Genomic DNA, 18,737 nt, shown 5'->3' with positions numbered 1-18,737 from the left:
GCCCTGCCTGCCCCAGCTCCAGCCCTTTAAGAAAAAAATGAAAAAAACCCTGAGACTCACCGCTCCTGCAGCAGCCTTGGGGCTTTGGGGGGCTGCTGAAAGAGGCCCCCACATGGTGCAGGGCAGTGGGGATCGCTCCCCACCAGACAGGAACAGTGATCCCAGGGGTTTTTCTCACTTTATTTTTTCTTAAAGAGCTGGAGCTGGGGCAGCTGGGATGGGGGCGGGGCAGAGAATCATGCAGAGCCCCTCCATGCAGCATGGGGCAGTGAGGGTCATCAGGGATCGCTGCCCTCCTGGCAGCACCCGGTGATCTGGGGCTTTTTTTTTTTTTTTTTCAAAGTGCCAGGAGCCAGGGTGGGCAGGGCAGCTATTGCGTGGCTGGGAGATTGGGCGAGGAATGGGGCTGGGTGATTCAGAGATTCAGACAAATTAATTCAGGACAGTGATTTGAATCACCAAATTGAATCACTGTCCCATGAATCAGCCAAATCCAAATCCAAAGTGAATACTAGCCACTTCTCACAGGCCTAATAAATGGCAAAATGCATGTCCACACTGAGAACATGTCAGCAGTGTGCTTTTAAAGTAAAACACCTTCAATGTGTTTTACAAGCACCCGGCGCTGTGGTGCAAACATGCATACTAATACCCTTAGGTGCTACTGAAAATTCCACCCATCCACATATCTTCCTTTCCTCCAGCTGTATTTCCTTGTGCATACGACTTACACCTCAGCCCTACTGAGTCAAAGTATTTTGGCTTCCCTGCCTCCATTAAGTGCTGGAAGATAAAAGATACTACAGAAGCAGCTCAGTGAAAGAGAGACACAGATCAGCCAAAACATTTCCTATTTCATGTCACAATCACACATGAATATTAAATAGCTTCAATGACAAATAAGAGCTCTCACATAATATTTCATTTTGCTTTCACACTGAACCAAAGCAATAACAAGGTTGAATGGATAGACTTGTCAAATAGACTAAATATAGAACAGGGGCTCTCTGCATCTGAAGACAATTTTCAAATAACTTGCAAACGGAAGTGGCTATCATATCTAATGGCACGGTATATCAGAAATCACTGAGCTCTCCAACACACAGTAACAAAATTTCTTCAAGAGATAAGATCTAGAATGCACACTGCAACCGCTAAATCTCTCACACACACACACATATTCCAGAGATGGACCTGAACTACTGGCATTTTGGATGCATCCACATATAGCTGCATATTGAAATGGGAACTAGGTGAGAATGTGAACTGATGGCTAAATCTCCCTCAGGATGCAGGGGTGTTCAAGTCTGGAAAACTGTATTTTGAGATACAATACTATTCACCCTATTAAAATTACTTGTCATAGTTAACATATTCTTAAGGAATGAGAAATATTACAGTATGTATTATTGTGTGCATATTACAAGGAAAATAAAATGGTGAACAAGGAATAAAGGTACTCTTTGGGTGCAGTCCGTGAGGCCATCTACAGAAGTTCTGAGCTAAATATATTCTATTTTTTTTTTCTTCTCTGGGAAATTAATTATGAAAATGTCAAAGGAAAATAGCTGCCACTGCTGAACTGTCAGTAATATCTTGTTCCAAAAGCACCCTATTTATGTAATTGTTCTGAATTAGGTTACCAGTGCACATACAAAGGAAGTGGACTAGGGTATACTTTAAAGACAGATTTCCATCTAATTTAGGCCTCATGGTCTTACATAAAGGCATGCCAATCATAAAAACACACGACATACTAAAGGCTTCAAGGGTGAAGCCCGAAGTTTATTCTACTCTACTGTCAAACAATTAAACATCTGATTACAAGTGACTTTAAAATTGGAAATGTACCATCAAAAAAGGTTCAAAATTGTTTCAATTGATTTTATCAGTCTAACATTTCAAAAATTAATGACTTGCTACAACCATGACAAAATGGGAAGCTGCTATTTAACTGCTGACAAAGCTCAAAACTTGTGAGACACACGAAGCATGAGACAAGGCTGTTTGGACATTACAGGAAAAACTTGTTTGCTTTCATTTTTATTTAAGCCCTCTCATTTAAACAAATACTGTTTTAGAACATCTTCAGGACACCATCAAGGAGCTAGTTGCTTACTATATTTACTCTATCCTATCCCGCTATGCCACGAGCATCCAGCTATTTGAAGGATAGAGCATCTTTGTACACCAACATCCCCATGAAGGTGAATCACAAGCCATAAGGAACATTATCCCTGATGACTGCACTGCTTCTGGCCATGGACAGCTATTCATGCCTAGTTTGGAAATTGGATCACATGCATTCCAGCCCCCTGGCTGAAGAGCTATAGAGATGCACTCTCCAAAAAGGGGGCTGTAGAGGACAGCTTCTTGGACATGATCTTAGGGGGGAGCCAAATAGCTGATATCTGCTAAAAAGCAGCAGCTATCATTGACAGCCCCTCACGCTATATGCTTAAGAGAACTTTCCTCTTCACTCCTTACACTCTTTGGTCCCTTCACCCACTGGGGTCACTCTCTGGGTGCTGTCATAGGATCTGCCTCCAGAGGACAGCTGTGGCACACCCTAGCAGGCACTCCAACTCTGTCCAGCCTCACAGGTATCAGGCCATCACCCTATGCTTGCCTGCAATGCCAAGATATGGACATGCTCTCAGAGACCACAGTAAGCCCCGGGTAAGCTTCATTCCCTCTTGCTCATCCCTAGGTGGCTTTATCCTGGTCCTGATCCTGATCCTGATGCAAACAAGATGTTACACTTCTGGCCATTCCCTCACCTACAGGCTCCCTGGCCCTGCCTCGCTTCCCTCCTTGTCTTTGGGCTTGCCAGTCCTCTGGGTCACATGTCCTAGACCCTCTTGTCTACCCTTCATTCCTGGTAAGTTCCCCGTGGACCCTACCAGTACCAAACTTGGCCCTATGGACCCTAAATGTAGCCCTCTAGGGCTCGACTGCCTTAAGGCTCTGTCCTCTGAACCCCAGGCCCTTGCAGAGCTCAAAATCTAGGGCCTTTGCCCCGGCCAGATCACTCTCCCCCCCTCTAATGCTGGATCTCTCTGTCCTCTGCTTGGCTTTAGTCCCATGAAGCCCCCTGGGTCCTGAACCTGGGTAAGGCTCTTTCCCTTAATCTACAAGGTTTCAGCCCCAAGCAGCCTCCTTCGGTCCCAGAAGCTTTCAGGACTCATCCCCTAGGCCAGGGGTAGGCAACCCCTAGCACAAGTGCCAGAGTTCAGCACCCAAAGGCATTTTGTGTGGCATGGTTGCCTCAGGGTGGATAGCAAGGGAGCTGTGAGGGGTCTGATCCTTGTTGTGGCAGTGCAACCCTGGCCACTTCCCCACCATCCACCTAGAGGTGCGCATGCATACGCTGTTGGCAGTGAGCCAGGCTGCAGCTCCACAGACCCCAGTGCAGATACCTGCAGCCTAGGCTCCATGGCAGGCAGTAGGGGCCTACCCAGAGCCTGGGCTAGTTGTAGCAGGCAGCTGGGATAACTGGAGTGCTCAAATCCCCACCCAGGCTCATGCACCTCTGGATGAACAGTACGAAAGGGGCCTGGGCTATACTGCCACTACAAGGATCAGGCCTCTTGCAGCTCCCCCAACATCCACCCCGGCACACCAACATTTTATAAATCAAGGTTGCAAACATTTTTGGCACTCTGTCCAAAAACATTGCCGACCCCTGCCCTAGGCCTTAGCTTCCCCTATACCTTGCCTATGGCTTCCCAACCATCCTAAACTGCCCATGAAGCCATAAAAAAAATACAAATAAACTCAACAGTACTTTCTCTCAAGGAGGAATCTGCAGCTTCTTCAGAGCGTGAGCTGAGTTTATATAGCCTTTCCTCCTCCCAGTTCCAGCAACCCCACCTCTGGTCTTCAAGGCCAGGGTCAGGGGTTTCCTTTTCTGCCCTAATTAACAGGGTTATTGCTCTGGCCTTTCTCTTTACCCTTCCCTTCATCTGCTGTCTCTCTCTCCTGGCAACAGACTAACTGCTCTGCAGCTAGCTCCCCTGTAGTGCTGCACTCCCTTACTTCTAGTAGCAGGGGTAGGGGTCCCAGAGGGACTCCTGGGTTGGAGGCATTCTCCAAGGGCTCCAGCTCCCAGAGCATCTGCCACCTGCCTTACTCTAAAATTTTTATATATCATTGCTGGAAAATGCTGGAGAAGTTTAATGTCATCTTTCAAAATCAGGTCACTCAATGCCTAGAAACAACTCGTATCACAGAGTATGCATTTTACCACACTTGACTGAAATATTTTACAGCAAGTTCTAAATTACTAGTTTAGTTCTCCAGTGAAACAAAGGAAGTGTGGGTGAATTGTTCTACCACTGCTAGAGTAGGCCCCGAGAGATAAAGGTGTGATATTTTACAAAAGCCATCAGATTCTTTAGGTTTTCAACTTGAAAGTGAAATAAAATTAAACAGCATTCCAAACATACAGAAAATCCAATTGGTTGATTTTCTCTGTTTAAAACTATAACCCAGGTTTTTATATGCAAAGGCCAAATACTTCACAGTTATTGTCTCTCAAGTGCATTATTGTTTTCTACTAATCTGAGCTTTAGTTCTCTTGAAAAGAAAATGTTTGCTTGCAAAATTATAATGGCATGGCCTTGATATTTAACAATGACTGTCACATTTTACACTCCTACGTCAAAGAGTTACTTAGAAAAAATTCATTGAGTTGGAATTAAGGGGGTGGGCCACAGAGGGGCAAGAGACAGAGACAGGGCCTTGTTACATGGTTATTTGGGGCAGCTTCTGCAGCTCTGAACTCCTGGATTGTCTGCACAGTAACACCTGAAACTTATTTTAAGCACTCCCAATGCATCTCAGACTTATATCACTCCAGGGCAGGATTCTCTGATCTGCGCTACCCAGTTTGTTTTACACTAAGGTGAATCCACTCCAGGTATACTTTAGTGTTGACACCCCACCTGCTCCCTCCCCTGCTGGCCTGGATTAAGCCCACTGCCCCACAATCCCAGTACTCCAGATCCTGGCTCTCTACCTGCACAGTGCTCAGCCTAAAGAGCAACAGCCCAGCAACACCACTGGCCAGGCAGGCAGTTTTACCATTCCCTGCCTGCTCCCCTGGGACAGACACCACAGGTGGCCACAAGTGGGGAGGCAGGGTTGAACCCCAAGGGGCAGGGAGGAGCACCAGGGCTGGGGGAGCCCTGAGGTGGGGGTAGGGGGGGAAGCCCAGAATAGGTGGGGAGGGATTCTTACCTTTCAGTCCTCCAGGCCCCTGCTGCCCGAAGCGTGACCACTCCAAACTCGAGTTAGCACTAATACTAATCAACATTTGTGTGGTGCACAATGTAAGGTAGAACAAAAGCAGAGAGAAGGGGGAGGAAAAGGAAGGGTATTAAGAGCCACTATAAATCTTAAACAGATATTTTCTCCCCCCCGCATCCAGAGTAGTGCTTACTAAAATTACTTTTATTGAAAGCCCTGTAGATTGAAGATCTCTATCAAAAAGAGGATGTGTGGCACACCCAGGATTTAGGTAAACTTTCCCATGTCACCTTTATCTGTGAGGGCTATTCCAGAAATGGCAGAACAATCAGAACAATCCCATCTTTGTACTTATCAGGCCATGTTCTCTCTCCTGTGACTCTTTGTTCAGACTAAACTGGTAAGTTTGTTACATTTTCAGTAACAGTAACACCACAAAATCATTCCACTCTATAACCATGGTATTTTGTGAATGCTGGCTTATTTTAGGTTCAAGTCTGTGACCCAGAGATAGAGGACTCCATAACCTTTGAAACAGAAAAAGAAAGTCATTCCCTCCGCACACATTTTACATATTTTTATAAGCAGTAATTCTTCCATTCCACTCTCCAACTAGAGTACTGGCTCCAGCTTTGAGTACTACTTTTCAAGAAGTATATAGACCAATTGGAAAAATCCAGGGGAGAAACAAAAACATTAGAGGTCTAGGAAGCATACGTCATGAAGAAAAATTGATATATTTGGATTTGTTTAGATGAAAAAAAAAAGGAAAACATAACAGTCGTCATACATGTAAAAGGTAGCAGCCAAAAGGAAGATGATAAACTGTTTTCCATATCCATGGCGGCTAGAACAAAAAGAGTGGCCTTAAACTGTAGCAAATGGATTCTTTTTCTCACAGAAAGAAAAAGAAATAGTTAAGGACAGTTATTCACTGGAAAAGATTACCTAGGGAGTCATGGAATCTCCATCACTGGAAGTGTTTAAGAGCAGATTAGATGAATATCTGTCATGACTGGTTTGGGTGTAAATGATCCTGCTATAGGGCAAAAGGATAGTATGCAGACATCAAGGTCTCTGCTGGCCTAATTTTCTATGCAAGACTAAGATGCTCTTATCATAGAATCATACAAGTAGGGTCAGAAGGGACCTTATAGATCTTCCAGTCCGACCCCCTGCTTGGGCAGGAGAAAAAACTGGCCTGAAATGATCCCAACTAGGTAGGCATCAAGCCTCCTCTTAAAGACCCCCAGGGTAGGAGCCAGCACCACTTCCCTTGGAAGTTGGTTCCAGATCCTAGCCACCCTAACTGTGAAGTAGTTCTTATGGATGTCTAATCTAAACCTACTCTTCAACAACTTGTGGCCGTTATTTGTTATGCCAGGGTGTGCTAGGGGAAACAAGGTCTCTCCCAAACCCTTCTGGTCCCACCTAGTGAGTTTATAGACTGTCACCAGTTCCCCCCTCAGCCTTCTCTTGTGAAGGCGGAACAGGTTCAGGTCCCGCAGTCTTTCAATGTAGGGTCTGCCCTGTAGTCCCCGGATCATGCGGGTGGTCCTCCTCTGGACCCTTTCAATGTTGTCCACATCCCTCCTGAAGTGGGGTGCACAGAACTGGATGCAGTACTCCAGCTGTGGCCTGACCAGTGTTGCATAGAGGGGGACGAACACCTCCTTGGCCCTGCTAGAGATGGACCTGTGGATGCATGACAAGGTGTGGTTAGCCCTGCCAACCATGACCTCGCAATGTCAGCCCATGTTCATCTTGGAGTCAATAATGACTCCAAGATCCCTTTCCGCCTGCGTGCTCTCAAGAAGGGAGTTTCCCATCTTGTAAGTGTGCTGCTGGTTACTACTGCCCAAGTGCAGCACCCTACACTTGTCAGTATTGAAATGCATCCTGTTTTTGCTAGCCCACCCCTGTAACCTATGCAGGTCTTGCTGCAGTCTTTCCCTCCCTACTAGCGTGCTCACCTCACCCCAAATTTTGATATCATCAGCGAATATAATCAGGTTGCATTTTACCCCGTTGTCTGAATCGCTGATAAAGAGATTGAAGAGTGTGGGCCCAAGGATTGAGCCCTGGGGGACTCTTCTGCCCACTTCTCCCCAGGTCAAATATGACCCATCCACCACCACCTTCTGAGTGCAACCCCTCAGCCAATCTGCAATCCATCTGACTGTGTAGGCATCAATGCCACAGTCACCCAATTTTTTAATGAGGACGGGGTGGGAGACGCTGTTAAAGGCCCTGCTGAAGTCCAGAAAGACTACGTTCACGACAACACCTGCATCCAAGGCTTTTGTGACCTGATCATAAAAGGCAATCAGGTTAGTCTGACAGGACCTACCCCAATGAAACCGTGCTGGTTGCCGTTAAGCATCATCTCTGAGGCTGGCTCATCGCAGATGTGCTCCATGATGATCTTCTAAAAGAGTTTCCCTAGGGCTGAGGTAAGACTGACGGGCCTATAGTTACCCTGGTCCTCCCTCCTCCCTTTTTTAAAGATGGGGACCATGTTGGCTACCTTCCAATCATCCGGCACCCAGCCCGAGCACCACGAGCGTTCATAAAGCCGTGCAAAGGGTCCTGTAATAACCCCAACTCTTAAGAGGTTGGCTGATACAATTCTTCCTACTGCCTTTTATGTTTTCCAGGATATTGTATCTCAATATTTTTAGTACAGCAATACAAACCTGATGTTAAAAGTACTTTTATAACTTCTGTGTAAATATAGACTAGGTTCTTCAGATTTTTTAATTGTGACAGAAACAGCAAAAATATTGTTTAATATAACTAGCATCAGGACCTGAGCATATGAGATGATCCTTGTGAAAAGTAATATAAACACAGATAAAAACCTAGCAGTAATGTCTGATTATGAAAGTGATTTCAGCGACAAGGGACAGAAAAAAACCCAACCCTTTAATATTGTACATGTTTTTCATTATCTTTCCTTCCTTTATTATTCTCTTTACAATTAAGGTATAATTTGCTCACTGTGCTAATCATTTAGAGGTGCTGTAGTGTATTAAAAATGTTGTTTTTAGACTCTGACCCTGATCCTGCAGGATATTTACAGGTACATTATTCTCTGCAGTCATGAACTGCTTCACTTAATTTTCCATCAGACAAGTAGAAGGGACTATCTCTACCCAAAGTTATGCTGTATATAGCAAACAAGAACACACAGTAGTTATGTTGCTTTCTTCTTAAAAAACCATTGTACTTTTTTTTAAGTGTTTTAAGAGATGGAAAACTTAGGAACATAAGCAGTTAATAGTAATCCTTGACAAAAAATCCATAACATTTTTAAAATCCCAACATAAGAATTGTAACAGTTTGTTTTTTGGGGTTTTTTTTAAATTGCTACCAATGTGTATCATTCAGATAAATATCATGTGGAGATCTCTTATACCAATGCTAGAACAAACACATTTTCATTATTTTACCTTTACATTTTTTTACATTAAACTACATTGGCCTGGCAATAACAGTACATCTTCTATGACAAATAATTCAACTTGTAAACTAAATCTATTTTGCTCACAGATGTGAGATGCATGTACTTAACAGAAATCCACAAAGATACCTTTGCCTCTTCAGTAAATTATTCTTATTAAGGTAGAATGGGATGAACTACAAAGAAGAGGACTTTTAATGTTTTCTAAGAAGATCTGCACTAAACAGTACATGCTATGAGGCATAAATCTTTTATTTTTTTTAAACTAGTTTTTGGAAAGGCTTTAGATACAAGGCACAGGCCTAAATCTCAACATTTTTGTTTGGCATGCAAGTCATCATTATTGCAAAGCTATTATAACTCAGTCAAAGGATAGGATCTGTAAGTATGAGGCATATTTCTGAGCCACTTCCCTTTTAATACAGGTAAATGTGAAAAGTTTCTGCTTGTGCTGAATTCCTGCTTCATTCTTTTCTATTATGTACTGCAGCATTTAAAAGAGACTTTGAACTGTTAACACGTGTTATTCTGCAAAGTTAAATAGTACTGCTATACTCTGTAAAGTGTTGAACTTCACCAAAAAGGTGAAGTAATTTCACTATAATCAAAAAGAGATTGCATGCTAATACACAACTGGTATATCTTTGCTATACTTTTTTCACAGTTTAACCAGATGTAATGGACTGCTAGTTAACCTGAATTGGCTGATATATTTTTTAGATGCTGTTGTAACAAGCCCATCATTCAAAGTTTGTGGAACAGTGGTCTTTGCATGTTAAGGTCCAAATATGGAAAATCTGGACAAACTTTTTGGAAACAACTAGAGGGGCATTAATTAAAAGTGGTATCCATCTTAAGCCAATTAAAAGTAATTTAAAACAGGAGAAAAGAAAGGTCACCAAGCATCTTTCAAGGCCCTGTAAAATTGAACACAATGGTTGGAGATGTTTCCTCTGGCATCTTTAAACCAATAAGAATGGATGCCAGGAAGGGCATATTCTAGATACATCTAGTTCTGTGCTCTCTCACTAGAACATCCACCCTGCCACACTCAGAGACAGAATACTGGGCTAGATGGACCATTGGTCTGGCCCAGCATAGCTCTTATGTTTATATATACGAAAAAAGGGTAGGGGAGAGAAGGAGTGTAATTGTAAGACACTTGGAGACCAGATACACTGGGCAGCAGAACAACTGCCCTGAAAATAGCTGAAGGATCTACTTTACCTCAGAGATGAGTAAGAACTACCACCAATCCTAAGAATCATTCATCAGATCCCTCTAAAATGAGTTTACAATGATAACATTTTCCTTAAACTAACAAATATCAACTTAAATTTTGCTCAGAAGAATCTATTACAATGTCTTCTAAGTGAAAGAAAGAAAAGGAAGATGACATTTTAGAGTAATAATGAATAATTGCTTAATAAATCCAATTGTGTTCAGAAGTATTGTTTTTTCACACGTCTTGGAAATTTGGTAAGCAACTTTTCTAGCATGTCTGAATTGGATTACTGCTTTGTGAAATGTGTCTAGCTTGATTGAAAGGGCAGTCTCTGCTATATCCATAGAGCATGCATTCAGTCTAATTTTTCACTTTTAAAACTCTCATACAGTACATACTGACAATCCAAATATGAGCAAGGCCCCAGACAGTTTTCAGCCTGATAGCAGGTATGAACTCAAGAGAGCCACTTTTCATTGCATTACATCTCCATATATTATTTTTTACTCAAATTATTCTTTCTGACAACTTCACATCAATCCACCTATTGACACAGAATTAATGTTTTAATCCCACTCTGATGCTCTCCAACGAGTGTCCAGGCCATTACAAATTAAGAACTTTTGAGTTAAGATGGATAAATGATCCTGAAATGTTTTCCTCTCTTTATCCACTGGAAATTTTACATCTTCATATCAGAGACAATAATAAATCAGAAAGGCTGGCGTGCTTTTTTATCACATAATAAAGACCAAGAGAAATATGCCACACAAATCTACTACCTCATGACTAAAGGACTAATACTATTCTGACTAATGCATTTGCCATCCCACTGATTTTAGTAGGCTAGCATAGGATATCAGTGCAGAATTTCAAACACTCAAACAGCTCTTTTGATCACAAAATCCTTAATGTAATCAGAAGACAGCCCATAATTTCTGAACGTACACACAAGATTTCAGAGACCAAGCCTGTTAGAAAAAACACTGAAATCAATGGAAAAATATCTTGCTGACTTTTTCTAGTTTAAGTTACAATCTGTATATGAGTTAACTACATGTGTGTCAGCCCCTAAATGTGAACTTCCCTGAAAGCTGGTAAAGTTCAGGAGTATATCCAAAGGTAACTGAAGTTCATACAAAAAAAAAATCGCTTAGATCAAGATTGAACTCATGCCATCATTTACCTTTTCAGAGCTTTCACACCTCATCTCCTTTCCAAACCAAATAGCTGGCCACACCTTATTTCTGGTTTTCAGGTTAGCTCTCGATATCAGTTACAACACAGTGGCTGTCGTTGAGGAAGTGCTCAGAGTTCTGCTAGTAATGTGAAATAAGAAAGTCTTACGACCCTGATTCTACCATGAAGACATGCATATTCCATCAAATTTCTAAGACTACAACCCAGAAATAGGAAAAAGATTTGAGGATCTGGTGAATCATTCCTTTTACTTTCTGTATCTTTGACCACCAACACTCTGGCTCCCAATTGGTCCAATTCCCAATTAAGAGATCTTGTTGGTGTTTGACATGTTGCATTACAGATACAGAGAACCTGCTGATGGCAGAAAATGAAAGCTGAAAAAAATGTTTGAAACAAACACTTTCCCCAGGCCTATACTGAAGCTGTATCCTATTACAGCCCATAACAAAGCTTACAACCACATTCAGCAAAAAGATATTATCCTACTTTGTTGAAGATACCATATACATTAACTAAGTCTTCCCAAAGCAGTATTTTCTCCCTCCATAGCGGCCAAACATCTTCATACTGGTATTTCTGAAGTTCATTCCTCAGATGCATTCTATTGCTCAAGAAGAGCTGAACTTCCTTAAAAAAATCTGCCAAAAATTTGTGCATCAAACCCATGTCCTTGCTAGTCAGTGAAAGACAGTCATGAATAACTACTGACACTCATGGCCTCATTTTTTTCTTCCTTCAAAATGCACAGTAATGAGACCACACTAGAAAATTTCACTCTCAGTACATAAATTCCAGCTTACTTCATCTCAGTATCAAATCTCCTATACTTGAATAAGTTTTAATGGTAATGATAGATAGTGTCTTGCTGCCTGTGAATGGTAGATACACATCCTCTTGACCTCTCTATAGCATTTTACCATACTGATCATGAAATAGACATCCCACCAGTGACAGATGACAAAAATCCAGAGGAATGCACTAAAATGATTAAGTCCTTCTTGAAGGAAAACACTCAGTTCTTGAACAACCTCAGCACACTGGATCACGAACAGCTGCCTGAAGCTGAACCCAAGCAAGGCAGAGGTTATGCTGGTGAGTGGTGGAAAGCATTTTAAGGAAGCAATCCATTACTTAAATTTTATTAAGTGCCACTTGCCAAATGAGCTTTCTAGTGGAGAGTCATGACCAGTAGGATATGCTCTGATCAAACGTAAGTCCTCAGCACATGTGTAAGTGGAAAACTGGAAGACACATTCAGGTACATCAGCAGATTAACAGGACTAACTGCTTTGCTTTTCAAATTCTTTGACATTTAATAATGTGGTCTAATAAAAAAAATTATAGCAGGCAATTGAGATCCCCTTACCAGGTTGCATGTGGCCTATGGTCCATATGCCTACATCTATGCCTGTTTTAAGGAGTTTGCAACCAGCGTGTAATTCTTCTTTGATAAGTAGCAAAGACTCAGTAGACAGCCTAAGAATTCTCCTGGATTTTTCACTGATGCTAAATTCTGACATAGCCGTATCTGAGTTGTGCTTTCTTCCATTATATTTGGCTTGGAGACTTCATCTGGCAGATGATGAACAGCTAACAGCTGTTATGAGACCCTAATAGTATAGAATGCCACTCTATCTTGTCTGAAACTAAATTTACAAGATTTATATTGAGCACCTCAAACCTATCCCCTTTTCATGCTGTCCATACACTACTGAATGAGGTCTAATATTGTACCTCTTATCCTCAAGACACCCAATTTCCAGGGCACAGCTTATCCAAGTTCTGGACACACACACACACGCGCGCCACTGTAAAACTTTCCATTAAAAAAGTAAATCTTACCTGTATAGAAAGGTTTTTTGGAGTCCAATTCAAAAATATGGAAGAAAAGATTTTCAAAAAACTCATCTACCTTCTGCCCCAAGTGCAAGAGACACTTCAGCTTGCTGCCTTTCATTTAGATCCATCTGCACTTAAAAGTAAACCCTTAAAGGTAAACCCTTATCAAAGCAAAATACAATACTCCCTTACCCCTATAAGTGAGGATGAGATTATGAATCATACAATAGAAGTTAGTTATTTCACTTAATGCATTATTGAAAAGCATGCAGATATTACAGTACTGAAAAATGAAGTAAGAACTTGTATAAAATAGAAAAATGTACACCAATTTGCTTTAAATCAAAATCAGTCTCACTGAATTAGCTCAAATCACAGCTTTTAAACTAGTGTAAGGGCACTGGAATACACTACATTTATGATGCAGTTAACATGGTTTTTATGGTTGGTTTTCATGGCGCCTTAAATTGAACACGTAGCATGTCCTGGGTGATCTGGGGCCTATGTCCCAGCTGATTCTTGGATTTAGCACCAGGCAGTTCTGGGTCCCCAATGAGCCTGCAGCAGCCACTGGGACAAGTATTGATGAGCTGATTGTCAGCACTAGTCCCCAGGGCAGCTTCAGATTCCCAGCTGGACCTGGGGCTGCCCTGCATGCGCCGGGCAGGGGAAGTTGTGGGGATCTACCCCACCAAGTACTTTAAACCACTATATGTAAATGTCTTGTGCCTGGAAAGCCTATTGGGCTTCCCCCAAAAAGGAATTTAACTCCTGCACCCAGCACCCCCAAGTTTAAAATCTCCAGAGAAAGCTCTTCTGCTTCCCTTACCAGAAGTCTTTGTGACCCCCTGTAAACTTCAGCCCTGGTGCAACAACCAGTTGTTGGGATGAGGGATCATGTGCTATCCTGGGATAATTTTAACATGTTCCAACAGCCCCTAAGAATCAATCCTTTGTCCTTTGCATCTGTATTATCTAGTGGGCCAGAAAAGTTTGACATTTTAATAGCCATAACTTTGGGACAAGTTCAAAAATGGATGTGACCACTGCAACTTGCACTCATCTCTAACGCAGAATTCAAGTTTAAAAGGTATAACTGTGCTAGTTCCATGGTACACCCTTTCTAAGAGAAATTGAATAGACCAAGCACCCAGAAGCCATATTCAACCCTCAGAGCCTGAGTGCTTTGCCTGTGTCCATGCTGGGGCAAGGCATGGAAATACAGTAGGCCCATGCAGCTCTAAGCTACAGTTATGTCACCACCACTTTCCCCAGCACTCTACTCCCTGGCTGTGATGTGGGTACAAATTCTAGATGGAAGGCAGCTGCACTGCAGCTGGGAAGTGGTTGGGAGGAGAGAAGCCACAAAAAAAAACAAAAAACTGGCAGTGAGGATTCAGCTTCCTGGGCTTAGGGACAGACATTCAAAAATCCTGAGTTTGAATTGATTCAACCTGTGCAGGTTAGTCTAACATAACTAGGGTAAATCACTTTGTAACTGTACAGACATGCCTGCAGTGGCTCAGGCTAGAAGCCGGGGGCACTAGAGCAGCCCTCCCTCCCCTTCTACAGTACTGAGCTGAGCAGGGGCATGGCCAGGTGCCAGCAGGATGCTCTGATTAGCCCAGAAGGGAATTGATAATGCCTGTTTATCACCCCTAACTCAGTGTTTATTACCCCATTAAGAAAACAACTGTGAGACTTTACCAGCTACTTGCTGATTCTACCTGTTGATTCAGCACATACCATAGCCAGCATGTGGTCTGCTAACTAATGCACAGACCTTTCCTCAGTAGGGCAGAGAGGAGGGGGGAATTCCTGCTTAGCGGGGAGTAGTGGGGAGGAGGCGGAAGCAGCCCACAATCCCTTTGGGAGCTTCAGCCAGGGACCAGAGGGGAGGGATCATCCCTGCTGTGAAGCAGAGAGCCCCACCCAGCCCAGAGAGCATGTTGGGATGTTGGAGGTGTCTATTTTATTTTAAACTAGAAAGGGGTATGGGAAAGACATTGCATAAACCAGTTTGACTCAAACCAGTTAAGTATAATACTCCATTCAAGCAGTTTTATCTCAAACCAGTTTCTGCCATTTTTAAATTGGCTTATGTACACTGAACATCTGGTCTGTTACAGGTTTAAACCAGTCTCTGATCACTTAGATTGGTTTGTGTGTAATGTCCATCCCTAGCCCAGCTGCCCAGCCCCAAAGTAACTTCTAACCACCTGGAAGAGTGGTTAGTCAGGGACTGGGTGAAGCAGTGGTGGCCTGGATGCAGCTCATACCTGTGTAGCTCTGGTATGGGCACAGAGAAAGCACTTTGCCACTGACATGCCACTGAAACCACCTGGCCTCAGTGCCTGGTTGTTCTGGCCTGCAGCTTTTTAAAGGTCTCCAGTTGCTGGAATAGACCAATTTAAATAATTTAATATTCACATTATGTTTGCCATATCCTTCTACTTCTCTTTGAAGAACAGAAACACAAGCACCCATTATTTTAGAATTTTAATATAGCATGTCTTAAAGAGAGTCTTAGTAATGTATGCATTTGTTTTCTTTTCAAAGCACAAGGTTAATTTAACTTGAGTTCAGTTAAGATGATTTCACTGACTTTTTTATTTCACATGGATAGTGAAACATCCAATTAGGAATGTCAAATGCAAGTGTTATTGAAATTACATATCTTCTTGAGTAGAATAGTATCTGGATATGTTCTGTTTATAAAGGTAATAGTTCTGTAACTACAAGTGTTACTTTAGGAAAAAAAGACACAAAAACACTTTACGGTTTTGCAGAGCATAAAATAAGCCAAGGTTGAACATGGGCATTTCTTTTTCTGGTTGGGATAAAGGTGCTCAATTCTTCTTTTAAAAAGAATCAAGGTATAGGAGAATGAAAAATCCATTCCTCCAGCTAGGTAGGAAATCAAACCTTAATGTATTTCAAGCACAACAGATAACACTGCTGAATGACTTCTATCATTATTGTTTTTATGGTTTACTGAAATTGAAACTGTTCACTACCGTGTTTCAGCAGTGTTGGTCAGGTAACAGATGAGTAATTATAGCACATTTTAAATTCTCAATGCACTGAGCAAGTGGTCTTGTTCAGAACAATAATTCTGTAAAAGCAACTTTTCTGGTTTAATCAATGAATCTTCTGAGTTGAAGTTGCCCCATGTCAGATAAAATGGATTAGACTGATCCCTCATTTAAGCAGTTGTAATTAGGATTATCTGTATTAAAAAAAAAACAAAACAAAAAAATCAAAAAAAAAAAATCGTTGGAGTTGAGCCAGTATAAGAGTCATGGAAGTGAAGGGAGACTCGGGCCATTCTAAGCCAGAGCCAGAAAAGGCAAAAAAAAGCTCATCTTCTGTATAACACAGAATGGGTGAGGATTTTACCGGTACCACTAGGTTCTATGGATTTGACTTATGCAAGATGTTTGGTTTTTATAAAAACGTGGGGATAGATGCACAAGGGAAAAGAATATCACAGACCACAGTAGTAGTCACTATCATGGTTGCCAAATTTTTGCCCCTAGTTCTAGACCTCACCTGAACTGAGACTTTGAACTGTGGCAAACAAATTGGTGAATCTGCATTATAGATACAAATCTGCGTTATGAATAAGAATATGTATTATTGAAATAAGACAACAATAACATGTCCATACTACAGACCAAAACACATACTCCAGATCTTAAGTGATCACCGTTTTAGGCTAAGGTAAACAATGGAAAGAACCAAATCAAAGTTCAATAAAATAGCATACAAAAGTACCTCCCATTCATGACAGGCTAAAAACATTTCTGACAACAAAATGGCTGGTGAAGTCTGCATCCAGGGAAGACTTTTAAAAATGTAGTTAGAGAACTTAGAAAACAAACAAACAATAAAATGCCCTTTGGTTTCCTAGCTACAAGTTAATAAACTAATCTTTTTCACAGACAATCAACCTAGCAACACCAGATTTTCACTCATACCTAAAAGCCCTGCCATTTTGAAAACTATATTGTAGAGAGTATGCAACAGCCTTTTTAATTAGGAATTTCACTAACAGTTGGAGTTCATTTCATTGCAAAAAGCAACAAACAATCAAAAAAACAACAACCATAAGTTTATATCCACAGTATTATGGATATCAGCACAATATTGCCAACCTCATATGAAGAAAAACACCCAAAATGGAGTGATTTAAAAGTGAGATTTAAAAATAATTATTTACCTATACTTTTTATTTTTCCTTAGATTTTTAAAATTTAGCTAAGTAGGTCTGGAAAAGGCCAAATGAGGTTATTTAGTCCATCTTCTTACTCAGAGTAGGATTGTCTTGGACTAAGCAATCACAGCCAAGTATCTTCTAACCTACTCTGGAAAACTTTTAAGGATGGAGATACCACAATTTCTCTAGATAGCTTGTTTCGGTGCTTGACCACGCTCTATTTGAAAATGTCTTCCTAATTTCCAATCCAAGTTTCCTCTGCTCTTAGCCTTGTCTACTACAGCCACAGAGGGAATGTTATCTTCATCCTCTACTCTTCAGTTATTAGAAAACTGTTATCCAATCCCTCCGTCTTCTCTTTTCCAGTTGAAATAATGCTAGTTTTTCCACTCTCCTCCTAGGTCATACTTTCTAGGCCTCTAATAATTTTTGTTGCTCTCCACTGGACTCTTTACAATCTGTCCATCTTGAGGTGTGAGGCCCAATGCCAGATTCAGTACTCCAGGCAAGGCCTCACCAGTGCCAAATAAACTGAATAAACTTGAAGATTTATCTCTGCAGTAACCAGGTACTTATATTTGAAATCAAAACATAAAATTCTCATAAAATCATAAGACTGTGAGCTGGGATTTCTTAAAAACACACTAATTGAAAAATGCACAAACTGATAAGGCTTGAAAATTTTGCCCTATTTTTCTGAACTAGTCATACATTTGTACTAGGGCTGTGTGAAGCTTCAGGTGGTGATTCAATTCCAAGGAGATTTGGGCTGATTCGGTGGTGGAATCTCCGAATCTGAATCAAATCAGGGGACCTTATTTAAAGGTCTTATTCAAAGCACTCCAAATCTTTGGAAAAGATTCAGAGAGCTTTGATGATTCAGGCAGTCCCTGGTGGCTACAGCCTAGAGGCAGGGGAAAGGGCACTGGAGGAGGGGGAAGGGGACCATAGGGGGACCCCTGCCAGCCCCCTGACCCCCCACTGCCCCAGCCTCCCTGACTGCCCCCCCAGCTCAATATTTTAAAGAAAAGCCTCGGTGCTCACCGGGTGCTGCCAGGTGGGAGAAGATCCCTGCTGCCTCCCACTGCCCCATGCTGTATGGGAAACTCTGCATGCACCCCCTGACACCCTCCCCAACTCCCCCAGCCCCACCATGGGTGCCCCACCCAGGCCAGCTCTGGCCTTTTAAGAAAAAAAGCCAAGAAAAGCCCCAGGACTCACCACTTCTGCAGAGGCCTTGGGGGCACATGCAGAGCCCCCCACATGGTATAGGGCAATCAGGGAGAGTAGGGATTGTCCCTGCCCACCCACTGACCAGGAATGGTGAGTCTGAGGGTTTTTTGTTTTTTTCCTTAAAGGGCCAGAGCTGGCCTGGGCAGGGCACCTGTGGGGGGTTTGGAGGAATGGGGCGGGGGTCAGGTGGCTCATGCAGATCCCCCCATGCAGTGCGGAGCAGTGGACATGGCCCCCCCGCCCAGCAGCACCCAGTAAACCAGGGCTTTTTTAAGTGACAGGAGCTGGGGCGGGTGCAGAATGGG

The 18,737-nt window shown here is 42.2% G+C and overlaps 1 protein-coding gene and 1 long non-coding RNA gene across 2 annotated transcripts in view; one reads left to right on the top strand and one right to left on the bottom strand.

Moving 5' to 3' along the window:
* Window positions 1–18,737, bottom strand: part of CNTNAP2 (contactin associated protein-like 2) — a 1,403,431-nt gene that overhangs the window by 1,084,678 nt on the left and 300,016 nt on the right. The gene's annotated exons all lie outside the window — the stretch shown is intronic.
* LOC109313006 overlaps window positions 18,644–18,737 on the top strand; it is a 10,943-nt gene continuing 10,849 nt past the window's right edge. Inside the window, exon 1 of the long non-coding RNA XR_002101949.1 lies at window positions 18,644–18,654. This is a non-coding gene — a long non-coding RNA (uncharacterized LOC109313006). The remainder of the gene's footprint in view (window positions 18,655–18,737) is intronic.

The sequence above is a fragment of the Crocodylus porosus genome, unplaced genomic scaffold, assembly GCF_001723895.1.
Source record: "Crocodylus porosus isolate Cpor-Errol unplaced genomic scaffold, CroPor_comp1, whole genome shotgun sequence".
Taxonomy (NCBI): domain Eukaryota; kingdom Metazoa; phylum Chordata; order Crocodylia; family Crocodylidae; genus Crocodylus; species Crocodylus porosus.
This window is presented reverse-complemented; position numbering and strand designations above follow the sequence as displayed.